This window comes from Pantherophis guttatus, chromosome 3 (assembly GCF_059756535.1).
Source record: "Pantherophis guttatus breed Tessera chromosome 3, ASM5975653v1, whole genome shotgun sequence".
NCBI classification, from domain to species: domain Eukaryota; kingdom Metazoa; phylum Chordata; class Lepidosauria; order Squamata; family Colubridae; genus Pantherophis; species Pantherophis guttatus.
Window position 1 is genome coordinate 192,308,387 of NC_142065.1, and position 17,209 is coordinate 192,325,595.

The 17,209-nt window shown below is 35.6% G+C and overlaps 1 protein-coding gene and 1 long non-coding RNA gene across 5 annotated transcripts in view; one reads left to right on the plus strand and one right to left on the minus strand.

The window, feature by feature from the left end:
* Window positions 1–17,209, plus strand: part of OXR1 (oxidation resistance 1) — a 225,029-nt gene that overhangs the window by 152,898 nt on the left and 54,922 nt on the right. The window lies entirely within an intron of this gene.
* LOC117668345 (uncharacterized) overlaps window positions 1–17,209 on the minus strand; it is a 128,612-nt gene that overhangs the window by 110,304 nt on the left and 1,099 nt on the right. For both annotated transcript variants that reach the window (XR_015733429.1, XR_015733430.1), the window contains exon 2: window positions 4,290–4,388. This is a non-coding gene — a long non-coding RNA (uncharacterized LOC117668345). The remainder of the gene's footprint in view (window positions 1–4,289; window positions 4,389–17,209) is intronic.

Sequence of the window (17,209 nt, forward strand, 5' to 3'; positions counted from 1 at the left end):
GACAGAGTGTGTGTAAAACAAGCAACTATTGTAAAATGGAATAGATACAGGAATGGAATATAAATATATGGAAATTGATTGGATATTAAGCATCTGCTATGTGCCATCTGTTCTGTGCCATCTATGTTCCCTTACAAGTAAGAAAAAAAAATGACATTAGATGTAATTGTGTTTTAGTTGAAACTCATGGAAGTCTACTCTTAAAATTCACAGAAAGATATCTATCTTCCTTCCTTCTTTCCTTTAAAAAGATGCTTGCTATGAGAGTTAACTAATCACCACTGGGCACAGTGAAAACACCACAATTTATCTTAAAAAATGCTTAGGATATTATCTTTTCATGCTTATGGAAAATAAAGACCTTAAGGAGCATTAGATCTTGAGTTTGTAATCAAAATATAAGTAAGACGAAGACACTACAGAGAAGTATAGCAACAATGTGATATATAAAAGTTAAACATCAGTCCAGACACCAAGGACAGGTTTCCTGACAAGATAATTAATCAGGCTTAAGTAGAATAAAATGCAAATTCCAGAAACAACAGCTAAGAAACAAAGGAGCAGATGTAGAAGATGGCAACCTGTAGGTTAGCACAACCAATTTTATCATTTTAATGGTAATTATAAATACAAATAATTTATAATGCTCAACTTCTTAAAGTCATACTCAAATCCCAACTGTTAGCCATGAGACTAGCTAGGAAGAATTAACTTCTGACAATCAAATGCTGTTTAAAAGATTCAGAGCCCCCATACTAATGTTTATAGCTTTGTAGACATTTCCTTCCTGGAAGATGCTAAATCCCAAGGTTGATTCTCCAAGGAGAACTATTCTAGGGGAGACATGACAGTTAAATAATTTGATTTTTGATGATTTGTTTGGGGATCAGGCCCACATTTTTTGATGGAACTCATTCCAAAATCAGCATGGTTAGGACTGGAGCCTCCACTTCTTCTCTTTGAAGTCTGGTGCCTACAGTGGGATAACTACATTTATTCTGTTATTTTTCACGCGCTTCTAATAAACAATGATGCCGAGGAGAGATTCGGATTGATAAATGGAAATACTTCTTGATAGAAATAATCACAATCGCAAGTACAATCTGGAATCAGAAGATGAAGTATCAAATTGGATGGTGCTTGAAGGAATAGTATTACATCAATCAGTGAAAGATGAGACTATCATGGCTACTCACTTATGATGTTATATGCTTCTTCCTTAATTGAGAGCATACTGATACTTCACTCAAGTGAAACTTGCAATTGAATTTCTTTTATGCTGGCAGTATTCCCATTGGTATTTTCTGGGTCACAAAAAGGTTGAAAATAGGGCCTTTGATTTAATTCAGCGAGGCTCATGTTCTGAAGCAAAAAACATCCACCTATATCAGCATGTGTGTATAATATATATATATATAGTAATAACATTTCTGTACTTTCATTGTACTGCAGTTCAGACGTGGCTATCAAGAGGTACAGAATAACAGAGTTGGAAGGGACCTCAGAGGTCTTCTAGTCCAAACCCCTGCTCAAGCAGGAGACCCCATATCATTTCTGACAAACAGCTGTCCAGTCTCTTCTTAAAAACTGCCAGTGATGAAGCACCCACACCCTCTGGTCTAGAGCAGGGGTGGGCAAATGTGGGCAGCTTGGCTGTCTCAGGAATTCTGGGAGTTGAAGTCCACAGGTTGTAAAAGAGCCACATTTGCCTATCCCTGGTCTAGAGGATTATTTTATCTCCAGGTTAGAGGCAGAGGTGGTATTCAGCTGGTTTGGACCAGTTCAGGCGAACCGGTTAGAGGTCAAGTGCCTCCAAATACCAATTGCAAAGGAGCCCAAAAAGGGGAAAATTTCAGTCTCCATTTCCTTGTGAACATCGGGAGAAAGATAACGCTGAACTAAGGTGAAACCTGGTCTGATCCAAGAGGATAGTCTGTACTAAAATATATCTCAGAACTGATTTTTTTTCGTGATAGTAGTGATGTTAATGACAGTGATGTGAATCAACCTATTAGCAATGTTTCCAAACCTTGATTGCTTTAAGACAAGTGTACTTCAACTCCCAGAATTCTGGGAGTTGAAGTCCAAGTGCCCAAGGTTGAGAAACACAGACATTATTACCATCCCTACATCATAATTCACTAACCAAAGAGTTCTAATCTCACAGCCATCCAACAGGCCAGGCTGGCCAATTTGCCAACACTACTCAGAGACCAACTTGCCTGAAGATTAAATTAATACTAGCTCTCTCCCATTTCACCCAACACACTGCCAACCTTCTAGAAGAGCCGGTGGAAAAATTCCTCTTGATATTTGGGTTAAAATGTTGTGGATACAAGCCCCGGGAAGGTCCACTGGAAACAGGAGATGGGTTTATCAGGAAGGGGAGAATGTCAGAAAGAGAGACAAGAGGCTTTCTTTTCTGGTTTTCTCTGTGGGAAATTCTGTTTCAGTGGAGTTCATCATCTGTTTCATCAGCAGCAATGTTGTTGATATGTGCTTTAGGCACAATCACAATATTGTGCAACTGCCGTGAATAAGAAATAGGAGCCTGTAAATTCTTGTTTTCCTCTTTGTTTAACCACTAATTTTGCTTCATTTTATCCCTTATTGCTGAATAAAAGATGATGATTTAAAATATTTCCTGTAAGGCTGGCTGAGAAATTATTATTATTAATAATTATTATTAATGTATTATTTCTCTATTACTTAAACTTAGGTAGTTATGTTCTGTTTTATAGAAATTAATTTTCATTGTGTATAACATTATGCCCCTTTTTATTTTTCTATTTAGTGAATAGGAAGATGGCAGCAAAACGTACTGTTGCTATTTATTTTTAGAAAGAGATGGGAAAATAATCCTATTTGTATTTAGTGCCGGAAGCTGACTTTGTCAGGCTTGTGATTAATCAGTTAATCCCTCAGATTTGTAACTATCTCATTACTAGTAATACTTGTGTGTTCTGGTATAAGATGTAGCAACCTAAGAATATGAAAACTATATCTACTTAGAAGTCATTTCAGTGGTTATAATTCAATATTTTAAGTTAATTAAAGTTAATTCACTAGAAAGTTGAGCCCATAATTAAATCAACATTAAAATGATTGAGTTTTAAAATTATAAGTTTACCTGTATCTGAAGATTTTATTTATTATATTGTTGTAAAACCTGTATCAGACATGACAATATTTTGATACCAATGCTTATTAAAATTATTAACACTCTTATGTTTAACTAATTCAATCTATTGAATATTCAATAAAAGAAAGACATATTATCAATCTTTATTTTTATTTGAAGATATTTTGATTCACACAGTTCATTTATTTATTTTATTTATTTATTAGTCATATTTCTATGCCGCCCACTCTCCGAGGACTCTGGGCGGCTTACACCAAAGACAGTATACTAAATAGCATATTGCCCCCAACAATCTGGGTCCTCATTTTACCTACCTCGGAAGGATGGAAGGCTGAGTCAACCTTGAGCCGGTGAGATTTGATCCGCTGATCTGCTGAACTAGCAGTCAGCTGAAGTAGCTGCAGTACTGCACTCTAACCACTGCGCCACCACTGCACCATGTTTAGCCATAACATGGTTATGTTTTGGTTTAGCCAGTCACTTGAACCCAAAGATCATAATAAGCCCTTGTTAATATGTCAATTGCATTGTATGAACATGGCCACTGCACTCTATCCAGTAGTCAATGGTGAAGCCAATTGGGGTCTATCCAAGAGACAATACATAAGCACACTGTGGCTTAGTGCAATAGGTAAGGCATTCAATACATAAAAATTGACCTTGATTCAGGTCAATTTACATATTGACCTGAATCATACAGATAGGTAAGTTTTTTGTATGATCAGCAAGCTTATTCAGCATGGGTACTTGATTATATAAAAGTTACTGTACAGCAACTATTATAGAAAATTCTGACTTTCTTCCATATTGACAGCAGTTATTAATGGGGTGTAACAAAGCAAAATAAGAAAAAAAAACATTTCTTTTTAACTTCTCAGTGTTAAGGGATTTTTTAAAAAGAAATCGAACAAGATATCTGATAACAGAATTGAGTTTATGTGTTCGTGTAAATGCTATCTTTCCTTTATTACTGTAAATGTCTTCTATTTTTAAATTGTTATTTTATGCACAATATTCTGTCTTTCAATTTAGCATCTTCTATCAATATTTAAAAGTAAAAACAATAGTATAGAAATTAATCAAAATATAATTAAAACTGAGCAGGTCTGTTTTTAGATTGCAATTAATTTCTGAAGGGTTTATTTACCTGTTTGTTTCTGTGTGACAGTTGTTCCAACTGCTTTAGCATTTGTCCTGCCAGAATTCTATTGATCTAACAGAATCTGACTTAAGAGGGCATATGGAACTAGAAGGGATGGGGAAAAAAAAACAATATAAAAAGCATTTCTGATATTATAAATGCTATTTGATATTTACTTTACTATTCAATTTCTATTAAATGTACTTCAATAAGCTTTCCCAGTGTCACTGTTTTCAGATATACATATTTGAACTCAGGATGCAATGAAATGTACTACATTTTCAAAAGTGTTGAAAACCTGATTTAATTCAGACAGTTTCCTTCAGAAGACAGTCATTAGAAACTGATATTTTTAATACATGAAATAATTTAGAAATGTATTGATGGAACATTATCTCCATCAGCATACAAATCCATAATTGGCTGGATTTGCATTGCTGTACCTGTTAAGTTTTAAATTATAGATGGCAATATATGGATTGGAACTTTTTGATGGCTGGATATTGCTATGAATATTTTGGAGGGGGACACTAGCTATAGAGAGCAGGAAACTGAAGCAAAATAAACAGGTCTTATTCTATACTTAAAGTTATTATTTTTTACTGGGGCTTGGAAAGAAAGTTGGATATTTTCTCTGAAAGAAATGGGTGGTCCAAAAATGTGAAATATAAATAAATATTTTTTGTTTCTTAAACTATGTTAACATAGTTTATTTTGTGTAACATTTATTTTGAGGCATGCATTATAGTTTAACAAACATGCATAGTAAGGTAGCCACCTTGACTGACACAATTACAGATTGGAGCTCATACAACACGGTAAGCAAAAACATAACTACTTACATTTCAACACAATGTAGTGTACAAATGTACACAATGTAGTGAACAAATAATGCCATACCCTTAATGTTATACCAGAAGTTATGAGAGTCCCTCTGTGAGTGAGATGGACGGTTTCAAAATTCAATAAATAAATAAAAATACAAGAATAAATAAAAATATAAGAAGATTTACTACATTAGAAGAAAACTTTGTTGTTGAAAGAGCAATTCATTATTGGGATCAATTTCCTGAGACTCTCCTTCTCTAGAGGTCTTCAAGCAGAGGTTATCCAAACTGTCTTTCCAGACCTTGGATATATTTCAAAACCATTCAGAAAGGATCCATTGGCTAGCAGTTGCCATAATAAAGTGTCTGGCAATTAATCATGGAAGGGCTCTGCAATCTTTCTGTCTCCATGAGCTTCCTTTAGTCCAAATTGACTGTAACACAAAATCAGCATATCAGCTATGAGAACTTAAAACGACTGAAATATCAGTTTTGAACAGCTTTCTGTTGAGAAGGCAACAAAGGCATTGCAAGTCTCATTTACTCCAACTGACATTTCTTTCCGGTGGATATTTTTTAATCTCTTTCAACTCTCCCATTTGTATTTTGAAATCTTACCTGAGAGACCAGTACTCCAAACACATTTAGTGGGGAGGAGGAGCTAAAAAATACTTTGCTATATAAAGCACCTATGGCCCCTGTGACTACGTAGGACAAGACGGGGAGAAAGCTAACCATCAGGCTGCAAGAACACAAGCGAGTGGTCAGACGAAGACACCTAAACTCATTGGTAGCCTCACATTGCAATGGACAAGTATATACATTCAACTTCGCAACTAAGATTGTTGGCCATGGAGGTACAAAGATAGCCAAGGAAATGAGCGAAGCTGGAAAACAGGCCCTTTGTCAGTTAACAGAAATGCTGATTTACCATTAGTGTATCAGGTACTTAGGAGCTAGGGATTTGGCAGTACAAGGAAGCCAATCACCGGCCATCAACCAATAGGAAGACATCACATAAATATGAAGCTTAGAATAGCCCAAAGCACAGATTCTGGTAGAGAGAAGTTCCAGCACGAGTCCAAAAGCTGGGAAGTCTAAACCTCTAGTCCTGGTGACTGACCCAGATTGGATGTTGCAAGATGAGAAAACATTATCAGAGCATTTTGCTTCCAATCAAGAATCAAGTCTCTTTCTTACTGCTTTCTTTCTGTGTTTGCTCTCCCTCTCTGCATATCTATAAGATATTTTAGTGGGAGTTCTTCAAATAATGCCATCTCATTGCTCATGGAGATGCTGCCAAAATTCAATTAGCAAAAAGAATTTATTGAGATAACAGCCCATTTCCAACATAAATAATATTTAAAAGCTCAGAAAGAACTGGTGAATATGAAATCCGCATACATTGCCCTTGGAGATAGTGTGTGTAGTATTTTTAAAAATATATTTCTGTGTCCCTAAACTTGCAGTGTATGGCACTGAACTATCCTGACTGCGTGACAAAGGCATATTCCTCATAGTTAGTGTGATGTGGACAACTGTACATTGGCTTGAAACACAGTCTCTAAATTAAACATCCAGGCTTGCATAGAAAAGAGTGAGCATTCTTGGAGAAAAATATGGCAGTGATTATTGTCTTGCATCCTGGTTAAAATGTGTCAAAATGACTGATATTAATCTTAATTAACAATCATAAGTCACTGTCTAAAGAAGCAAATGAGTTAACAGATGAAAGAAAATAATGTATATGAAACTAAGAGACAAGGGAAAAATTTAGTAGATCTGAATGAAAATTTTACCGGTAGATACCATAAAGAGATCTGAAGGAGAAGACATAGTACAAATTGAGGTCATCTATATTGTTATGAGTATATATGAATGCAGGATTTTACATATTACTGACATTTACATGTTATACTAATGTAAATGGTCATATGGATAGCTCTGCAAACTAAAGCACTGTAATTTAACACCAGCTGTCTGCAATTAAAGTAAGTTCGAATCTTGCCAGGCTCAGGGTTGACTCAGCCTTCCATCCTTTCTAAGGTAGGTAAACTGAGGAGCCAGTTTGTGGGGGCAATAAGCTGACTTTGTATAAAATATACAGAAGTATGAAGGCTCTTGCTTAACGCACTGTAAGCCGCCCTGAGTTTCCGGAGAAGGGCGGCATATAAATCAAATTATATAATAATAATAATAATAATAATAATAATAATAATAATAATAATAATAATAATAATTTGGGGAAGAATTGGGAAACTGAATGCATGCAATCTGTTACTAACATGAATAGGTTGGAATGGCTTTGAAGACCCGATTCTGCCACAGGGCATGAGGGCTGCAATATGTGACAGAGCCTGTGGGATGATTATGTTGATGGTTCAGACAGTTTTAGTTACCTTGGCTGCTGTTTATGTATTTATTGGGATGTCAGATGTTATTCTTTGGAATAGCATCCTGCTGAAGCAAAAATAAAGTCAGTTCATTTTTGTTTGTGATGAACTCCAAACCAGTTTCTGAATGGAAATACCCAACTTAGTATTTTGCTACTCTTTTCATTGGATGAACTTAGATGAATGCATACCAATGCTTTCTCCTTGTTCTGCATCCAGTTTAGTGACTCTCCAGAAAACTGCAGATTGAATTTCAGATTACTACTAATGCCGAAATGTGTCCTTCAATTATTAAAACAAGCAGGGTGCGGTTTTGCTTTTTCAGGATAGATGTTCATATTAGTAATGGATCTCAATAGAGTTTGATGCCCTAATGCATTATAGAACTAACTGTAACTAATTCAGTTTGTTCTGTAACCACACGTGTTTCCTGTGGCTAATGTTGGAGTCAGTCCAGTGAGGTGACTGAATCATTAAAGCTCAGACAGCCTGTTTCTTAAAAAGGAAACAGGCACCCCACACTTTAAAGCACTTCATGTGAACAGGAGATATACAATAACAGCAAATCACTTCTGTCTGCAGCCTGGAGCCCAAACAATTACCAAGTAGAACCGACTTATGTTAAACATTCATATATTCAGCATTTATTGTTTGTTTTTCTGAAGATATCAACAGCAATGTCCTGCTCACAAGTGAAAGGTATGTTTGATCTGCTTTTCAAAAAATACTGCCAGTGTTTTAACAAACTTTTAATTTTGCAAGTTTGTATATATTTGCTTAAGTGAGAATCCTAATGAAAGCTACAGAATTTACTCACCAGGAAACTTAGTAAGAATTGGGATGCACAATCAATGTTACAATTCAATTTGGTAGGTGAAATTGAGCAAGGAAATCATTCTGAAGGGACAGGGAAGTATTTTCAATATGTTGGGACAAACTGTTTATTCTTAAATTATTACTAAATGGCAGTAAGGACTTTTTAAAATCATTTAAATATGGATAGTCCTCCACATACGACTACAATTGAGCTCCAAATTCTGTTGCTAAGTAAGACAATTAAATGAGTTTTTTCTCCATTTTAGGACCTTTCTTGCAACAGTTGTTAAGTGCATCACTGCAGTTAAATTACTGACATTAAGTGAATCTGGCTTCCCATTGATTTTGCTTACCAGAAGTTTGCCAAAGGTGATCACATGTCTCCAGGACACTGCAACTCTCATAAATACAGGCCAATTGCCAAGCATCTGAATTTTGATTGTATCACCATGGGGATGTGCAACCGTTATAAGTGTGAAAGTCACTTTTTAAAAAGCCATTATAACTTTGAACAACCACTAAATAAACTGTTATATGTTGATGACTATCTGTATATTGGCACCACTTGACAGGATGTCAGATGCTACTGCAAATCTTGCCGTTGGGAATGCACTGCAAACATTCATTGAAAACAAATTGTTGTGCAGCTACTGCAATGGTATACTAAAAAAAAATATGGCTGTTGCCATGACTAGCTCATGAAAGCAGCTGTGATATTTTTTTTTAGTTCTATAGTAACCATACAGAGATAGTACACTGTACAACTGTTCCTAAAACACGTCTTCTGCCAATCCAGGCCAACATTTTATGTTAATACTCCCCTACACCTAACATCTTAAAAAAAAAAAAATCTCATTTCAGCAGTTTTTACCACATGAATACCAACTTCACTGTCTCATATTCCAGAAATAGCTGAGGTGCTCACTTTGGGGCCTATGGGAACATTTGTTCCCTCAAAGCCAAGGATGTGCATCCCAGAGCAACCCCCCCCCTCCCAATTTCTTTATTTTAATCAACTTTGCCAAAGGCTTGTTTACTTTTTCATCCTAGCTCAGACTTTTTGGAGTAAAGCTTCCTGTTTGCTATTCAGGAATTTGAATACAATATCTCCTTCAGCAGAATGCATTATTTTTCCTCTGAAAATAGGATACATATAGGATTCCTAGGTCCAGTTCTAGTCTACATGTACCTTCAAGTGTTGCACAGGAAGTATGGTTATTAAAATTAGTAACTGTATGAATTGCTGTTCTTTGTCTTATTTGATCAATTATGGATAAATTGTAAATTTGTGTTAGAGGTAAATTGTAGAGCTTTAACAAATAGATTCAAGCTATCTGTGATGGTGTCATGTTAAACTGATATATTCCAACATGTTAATTAACCTTTTCTTTAATGTTGTGTATACTATGGAATTTTGAGTTACATCAGAAACATACAATCATTGTCTGATTCACAGGGAGGCAACCTACCTGAGCTTTTATAATAGCCAAGAAAATTATTCTTAATACATCCAAAAACAATTTGAAAGTCATGACATTTCTCTATGGATAAGCAATACTTGAATTATTTTGGGGTCCAGCTAAAAAGAATGAGTGTTACATGGAAAAAAAAAACCCTACAAAATAGGCTTGTGAATTTATTTTTTCTTTTTACTGCAGTTTGGAAAGTCATCAGAAGAAATTAGGTGCAAAAGAATGATAATTTAGAATTAAGATATTTTAAACCAGTTTAAAATATCAGAACTGAACTGAGCTGGCAGGAGACTACAATATCTTGATATCCATTCATCATGCTAAATCCTAAGGCCTCAATATTACACAATCAAGTATGTATTGTTTAAACAAATAATAAAAAGATTCTTATCTGGTAAGACGTCTTGCACATGCTTTTTATGTAGCTTTTAAAGTTAAAAGTTCCTCATTAGTATTGATATCTGGCAGTTTTATTATAGTGAGAGAATGACCTATGACTAACCAGCATGCTGGTGCCCTGGGACTTCTGGTTTTCTGGCTAGGCGTATTCATTGCAAAAAAAGGCTAGGTTTTTCACCTTGTTCTACCTGTGCATGGAGATAAAGGACTAAAGGGATCTAAATTCAGTCATATATGACTGGGTTTTCATTATCTAGCAAATCCTCATTTTTATCCAGCACTAAAATCCACTTTGTTTTTCCTATGAAAATAACCCTGGAAAACAGCTCTCTGTAGACCCACCAGAGTGGAAATGGAAGCCTTAAAACTACTAATGGGTACTACACACATATAGGCAAATTGTACAAAGAGTTGTAATGGGCTCTGAGAATAATTTTGAGAAAGAGGATGACATGCCATAGCCAAGGTAATGGTCAGAGAAGAGAAATCTAAGTCCAAAATAGGAATGTAATTTGAGAAAGCATCTTAGACTGGACCCTCCGTAGTGCTACTTAGGATAAAGGCTGGAAGGGAAAGTCCCATTCAGAGTTGAAAGATTCTGTTACCATAATCCTATAATTAAACCTTCAGTATTTATGGCTTTGATGGTCAAATCTGGTTTACCTGGTAGGGCTGACAACAATGCTTAGGTACATCCTGTGAGTAAATTTTCATTATGCTGCAAAAGATTTTGCTACCATAGATTGCTCATAGTCTTCTGCATTCTAATAATAGTGTAATAACATTTCTGTCCTTACTGGATAATTTAAATGTAGACAGATGATGAAGTAACAAGACAACAAATATGTAAATGGATTTACATACAGTATTTTCTGATAGTTTTTCTTTTTTTCTGTTTTTCTGATAGTTTTGTCCAGCTGCTAAAGATGCAAGGCCCTGCTGGAAAACAATTTATAATATGAATATCCTCATCCCTTTTTTATATTTTCTGTATTCAATTCAAAATAAACTATTAAAAAAGTCAGGTTAGTATAGTGGTTAACTTGCTGGCCTAGAAATCAGAATACTCTAGACCAGTGATGGCAAAAATTTTAGGCACAGAATACCCAAACTGGAAGGCACGCGTGCCTGTGCACATGTGTGTGCGCCCCAGAGCATCAGAAAGCCAACGACCAGCTGGCTGAGCTGGGGTGACAGCTCACGTGCCCACAGAGAGGGCTCTGTGTGCCACCTGTGGCACACATGCCTTTGGTTTGCCATCACGGCTCTAGACGACCCTTCAGCATGAAGTCAGCAGGGTGACTTTAAATCAGCCCCTCTCTCCCAGCCCAACCCACCTCACAAGGTTGTTGTGGGAAAAACAGGAGGCAGGAGAGATAGGTGTATTCATCGCCTTGAAACAGATAGGCAGGCAGGCAAAGTTGCGATAAAGGTTTAATTAAAAATTAATAATAAAATATTATGATAACAGAAAAAATGGCTAAAGAAGAAGTAAGAAAAGGATTGCCCAACAAATCAAGTATTTGAGTGGGTGGTATATGTTGCCTTTCTCAGAAGCTTTACAAAAAAATCTAAATTGCAGCTGGAGGCCTGGCTATCCTACTTTGTAATACCTTATTATTTAAATTGATTATGAATGGGTTGATCCCAGGTACAAAAATCTTTATCATTCCTAGACATTAATATTAATAGATAATTAAAAGTAATTAATAGAGAGATTGAAGTTTCAATATTCCTTTGTTTCAGTTTGGTTTTTTGTAACCCAGAGGTGGTAGCTGTACTTTTGTAGGTCAATATACATTGCAAGGAACCCATAATTCAAATAATTCTGTATTATAAACATTTCCAAGTCATGACGAATAATCTTATAGAATAATCTGACTCATTTGCATTCCTTCTTGTAGTTTTTCCTTAAAATAGGCCACATTGGCCACCGAGCTCTTGCTTGGGTGAGTCTTATTCAGCTGCCAACCACTGTATAGGAAAAGCTGAGTTTTCACCCAGCAGCATGAGCCATACAAGCCAAAATTAGTTCATTCTCCCACACCAAAGCTCTATGTATATTAAAAAAGGCAATCAGATCATGGCTTTAAACAACAACAACAAAAATTACCAGAAAATGACAGGAGAGAGATACAAAACTCTTTGTTTCCATCTAATTATCATCCAGATTTAGGCAGGGTAGGTCTGATACCCCTAATTATATAAATTATACAATTACAGAATATGGGTTGTAAAATTGTAATCCAATCCCCTGCTCAGTGAAAACATCCGCTAGTACTGCATTTCCAGTGGATAAGCAATCCAACCTGTTTAAACACTTCTGGCTAAGCAGACTGCACCACTGTTTTGAACAGCCCTTCCTGATGCCCATTCATAATCCTTGTAATTTATATTCATTGTTTTTATCTTATCTTATGGAATAAAACTGAACACCATCTTGACAGTCCTTCAGATACTTGAAGGTAGCTCTCACATTTCTTTCCAGTTCTTTCTTCTTTAAGCTAAACATTTTCAATCATTCCTCATGCATTTTTTTCTACCTGGCTTCTTAGCATTTCGGTTGTTCTCCTTTGAATGTTCCAGTTGTCAGCATCATTTCTTAAACACAGTGCTTAAAACAGCACAGAATATTCTGGGTATGATATGACCAATGCAAAATAGAGAGATACAATTAATTCTCCTGAACGTGCTGTAATTTTGAGTACAACCTATGACTGCGTCTTAATTACCTTGCTTCCTTCTTACTGCATCACACTTGTAATCAACAAACCCACCCAGATATTCTTCATATCAACCCATCCTATACTCATACCTTTGATTTTTTCTATCCAAATAAAGGGCTTTGCATTTGTCCCTGTCGACATTCAACTTGCTGCTTTTGCCCATTACTCCAGGTTGATAAGATCTTTCTAAACTTACTTTCTCCTAAGTCATTTGTTGTTGTCCTATTTTTGTGTCATCTGCAACCAGTTCTGAATTCTTCTAATAATATAGTCCACGTCACATTTTGTCATCTTCTCTACTAGAATCACTTGGGAGATGGCAAATGCTTTGCAGAAATAAAAGTGCATTATGTCAATTGTGTAGTAACTCTTAAAAAAAAGATATTGGGTTGGTTTGGCATAAGCCCGTTCTGATTTGTCCCAAGCCATGTTTCAAAGAACATAGAAGGAGCCTTCAAGATGATACTTTATGTTCCTCCAAGACTGAGATGTGACTGAAAATAACTGAAGATTGAAACTTCGTTATGGTAGCTGAGACTGAAACTTCGTTATGGTAGCTCTGTAACCATCTCATAACTTATTTTGAACTGCCCGTTTCTCGTTATGTCAGTTGTTCTTGGGTTGATTTCAGCACAGTTCCCCTTAGAGAAAGAAATTACACTGCTCAAAAAAATAAAGGGAACACAAGCAGAAGACATCCGAGATCTGAATGAATGAAATAGCCTTATTAAATACTTTGTTCGTTACATACAGTAGTTTTGTGTTCCCTTTAGTTGTTTGAGCAGTGTATAAACTACTGTATGTAAAGAACAAAGTATTTAATAAGGCTATTTCATTCATTCAGATCTCGGATGTCTTCTGCTTGTGTTCCCTTTATTTTTTTGAGCAGTATATATTATCACCATACCATTTTTCCAAAAGTGAAACTATCCCCTTTCCCCTCCTTCCTTTGGTACTGATATAGATAAACCCTATCCTCTTTTGTTGCTGTTAACTTCCTTTATGAGCGTAAATTCCTTTTGTGCTTTGAACTTTATTTCCTTCTCTCCAGATACTAACTGCTTGCTGGTACAACTCTTTAGTATTTACACCTATCCTCCTTTTCTTCTATGAAGAGTTATAAAGAAGTGCACAACTTTAACTCCAAGGCTACATGTATCGCCTCAAGGCCTTCAAATGTTCTGCCTAATTGTAAACACTATTGTGACAGAAGAAAAATATTAAATATATGGAGGGAAATCATATTCTGCTTTTAAATTTCATTTGAATTTTAAATTAAAATTATATGCACTGTAGCAATTTGAATTACATTTGAATTAAATTGCCTTGTTTTTCTCTTAGCCCCATTCATTATTTTGTGCTCTGTCATTCTTCGGTTTTTGTTTTGGACGATGATACAAATCTCTGTATTACAATAATAATTGTTAAGGCAGCCACACTGTTAATTATACCATTGTTTTTCCTTTGTATTTCCAATCTAGTCTATAGCCTTGAAATTCCCTCCATCCCACTTATGTCTTGAAATTAGCCAAATATTAAGTAATTGGGTACCAGAGCCATCGGGGGTGGGGGTGGGGACTGGGGGTAACATAGCCAAAATGGCACAGGTAGAGCAAACCTCCAAATCTTTGTAAATGCATAGAAATTGTACACAGGAACAAAGCAACAAAAAGCTTGTATCCCTTGGTCTCCATCTGCTGTGAACATGTCTTGTGCTATGTGTTAAATTTATATAAAATGTGAGGCAGCATGGAGAAGCTGAAAAACCAAAGCAATTAATTGTATTAGTCTGTCTGACTGCCCGACTTCCAGGAATTCCCTGACATTTGGGGATTTAACTTGATCTAGGATGCTCAGATTCCCAGCTGAAACTATGGTTGAGTTTGTTTTTGTAATGTGAGATTAATGTCTTGAATCTCATCACATCTTGAGTCTGCTCATTGGTGTTCATGGATGTACTCTGTAGTCTTCTGTCTGTTTGTCCTATGTAGTGGCTGTTACAGTTCTCACATTGTATGTTGTAGGCGAGTCTTGGATCTTTTGATTACGTAAGATGTTTTAATTGATTTGTATTCTATGGTGATGCCATGTCGTTTTAATAGTCTGTTGGATGTTTTGATATATAGTTATCCTTTTCATAGTTTGTATTGGTTCTGCTGTAGTTGGGTTGAGTGGTCAGACATCTTTTGATAAAATTGGGTGTGTTGTGTACTACTGCTGCCGTGGATTCTTTCACTAGCTTTGGATCTATGGACATAAAGAGTGCCGCGAGATCAAATGCAACCATATTTTCAACTTCTATTTTTAGTTCTTTGATTTTCCTGAGGCTCTGTAGCAGGGTGTTGAGAGTTAAGTGTGAAAGACTATATTTAGTTCTAAAATTGTTGTCTTGCATGTATTCAGGGCTTCTTCTCATTTAAGTCAAAACAGCTTTTTGAGTTTGGAGACAATGCTACTTCATACTTAATTACTGAACTGTCTATATTGATTTACTGTATTGGAGAATAAAGTCTTTCATCCACTTTAAAATTTTATACTTCTTCATTATTGTTTTTTATGTAACTTAGCAATTATACTAAAGTCAATTATTACTGTTATTTTCTGCATGTAGCTCAGAGAAGGGCAGTATGCCATTAATACAGTTTTGTCTGGTATTATTCTATATTGGTGAGACATATATTAAAAAACCAGTATAGTCCTGCATTCTTTTTTCATAAGGCACAACCAATTGCATCTCCCTTTAACGTTTACTGATGCTCTTAAGGGTAGTAATGAACTTGATTTTAGCACCTGATTCTGGAGGATCTCTTGAAACTGTAGGTTCTTTTAACTATTACACAAATAACTTGCTTCCTCTCTCTTACTTCTTTAACTTCCTTCGAATTTATCTTAAAGGCTGCTAAGCTTTTGGACTATTTATATGAACCTTTTGGCATAGCAGCATATCCCTCAAGCCAGAGCCTCAGTGTGCAATACTTTAATAATAGAGTAAGGTTGACCAAACTCACTTTTACTTTTTTTTTTTTAAAGGTCTCACTTTTCTTTTATTAAAAAAGTTTTTCAAATACAGATTTTTCCCCCTTTTTTCTCCCTCCCTCCTCCCTAACCCCCCCTCACCACCCATCCCCCTGTGACTTCAAAGTAAGATCCAAATTCATAACAGATTATATAATATTTTACCATCCCCTTACTCCATCCCCCAAATACTGATCCTTTCTTTCTAATAATATTATTACATCCCCCTTTTTCCATACATTTCAAAATAACATTCTACTATAACATTATATAATAACTTCTGATTTAGCATAGTAATATTATTATGACTCCCAATTTAGCAATAATCTGCCCTTTTTCTCCTCCCCCATACATTTTTTTTTTATTTGATTTATATGCCGCCCTTCTCCGGAGACTCAGGGCGGCTTACAATGCGTTAAGCAATAGCCTTCATTCTTTTGTATGTTTTATACAAAGTCAGCTTATTGCCCCCACAAACTGGGTCCTCATTTCACCTACCTTAGAAAGGATGGAAGGCTGAGTCAACCTTGAGCCTTGGAGAGATTCGAACCAGCAGAAATTGCAGGCAGCTGTGTTAATTACAGGGTGCACTAAACCCCGTACTATCAAGGCTATATACATATATCTGTATATTAATATAACATTTCAAAACAACCTTCCATTTTAAAACTATATAAATCCTAATTTAACATTTAATCTTTTGTGTATATTAATATAACATTTCGAAGCAGCCTTCCCCTATGAAACTATATAATAAATCCTAATTTGACATTTATTCAACTCTATCCATTTCCTCCACTCCAATATATCTCTTAAACATCCCTTTTCTTATACTAAACAATCAATAAACTAGCCTGTCTCCACCCACTTTCCTACAAAATTACCATGCATAACAATTCTTAATATCTTTATTCTTCTGCCCACCCTACTAAAAAAAAATATTCCCTTATATAGATAAAATCAATGACTTAAAACTTATAGTCCGTATAATGTCTTCATTGATGTCTTTCCACTGGATTGTTAACTCCATCACCCATATTAGGGTAACATAACATCCTGATTGCAACAGAATGTTCAAAATCCTCAGTTATCATCTGCCCCCATCAGTAATGAATATCTTCATGTATGTAAAAAAAGAAAACAACCACCCGAGTGACGTTGTAATTATATTCCATATAATATCTATAGTAGTGGCTTTCTTCAGGATTATTAATTCCCACCGTCATACTGGGGTAACAACCAGATCTTCTGCATGCCCCAGCATAGCTCACTTTTACT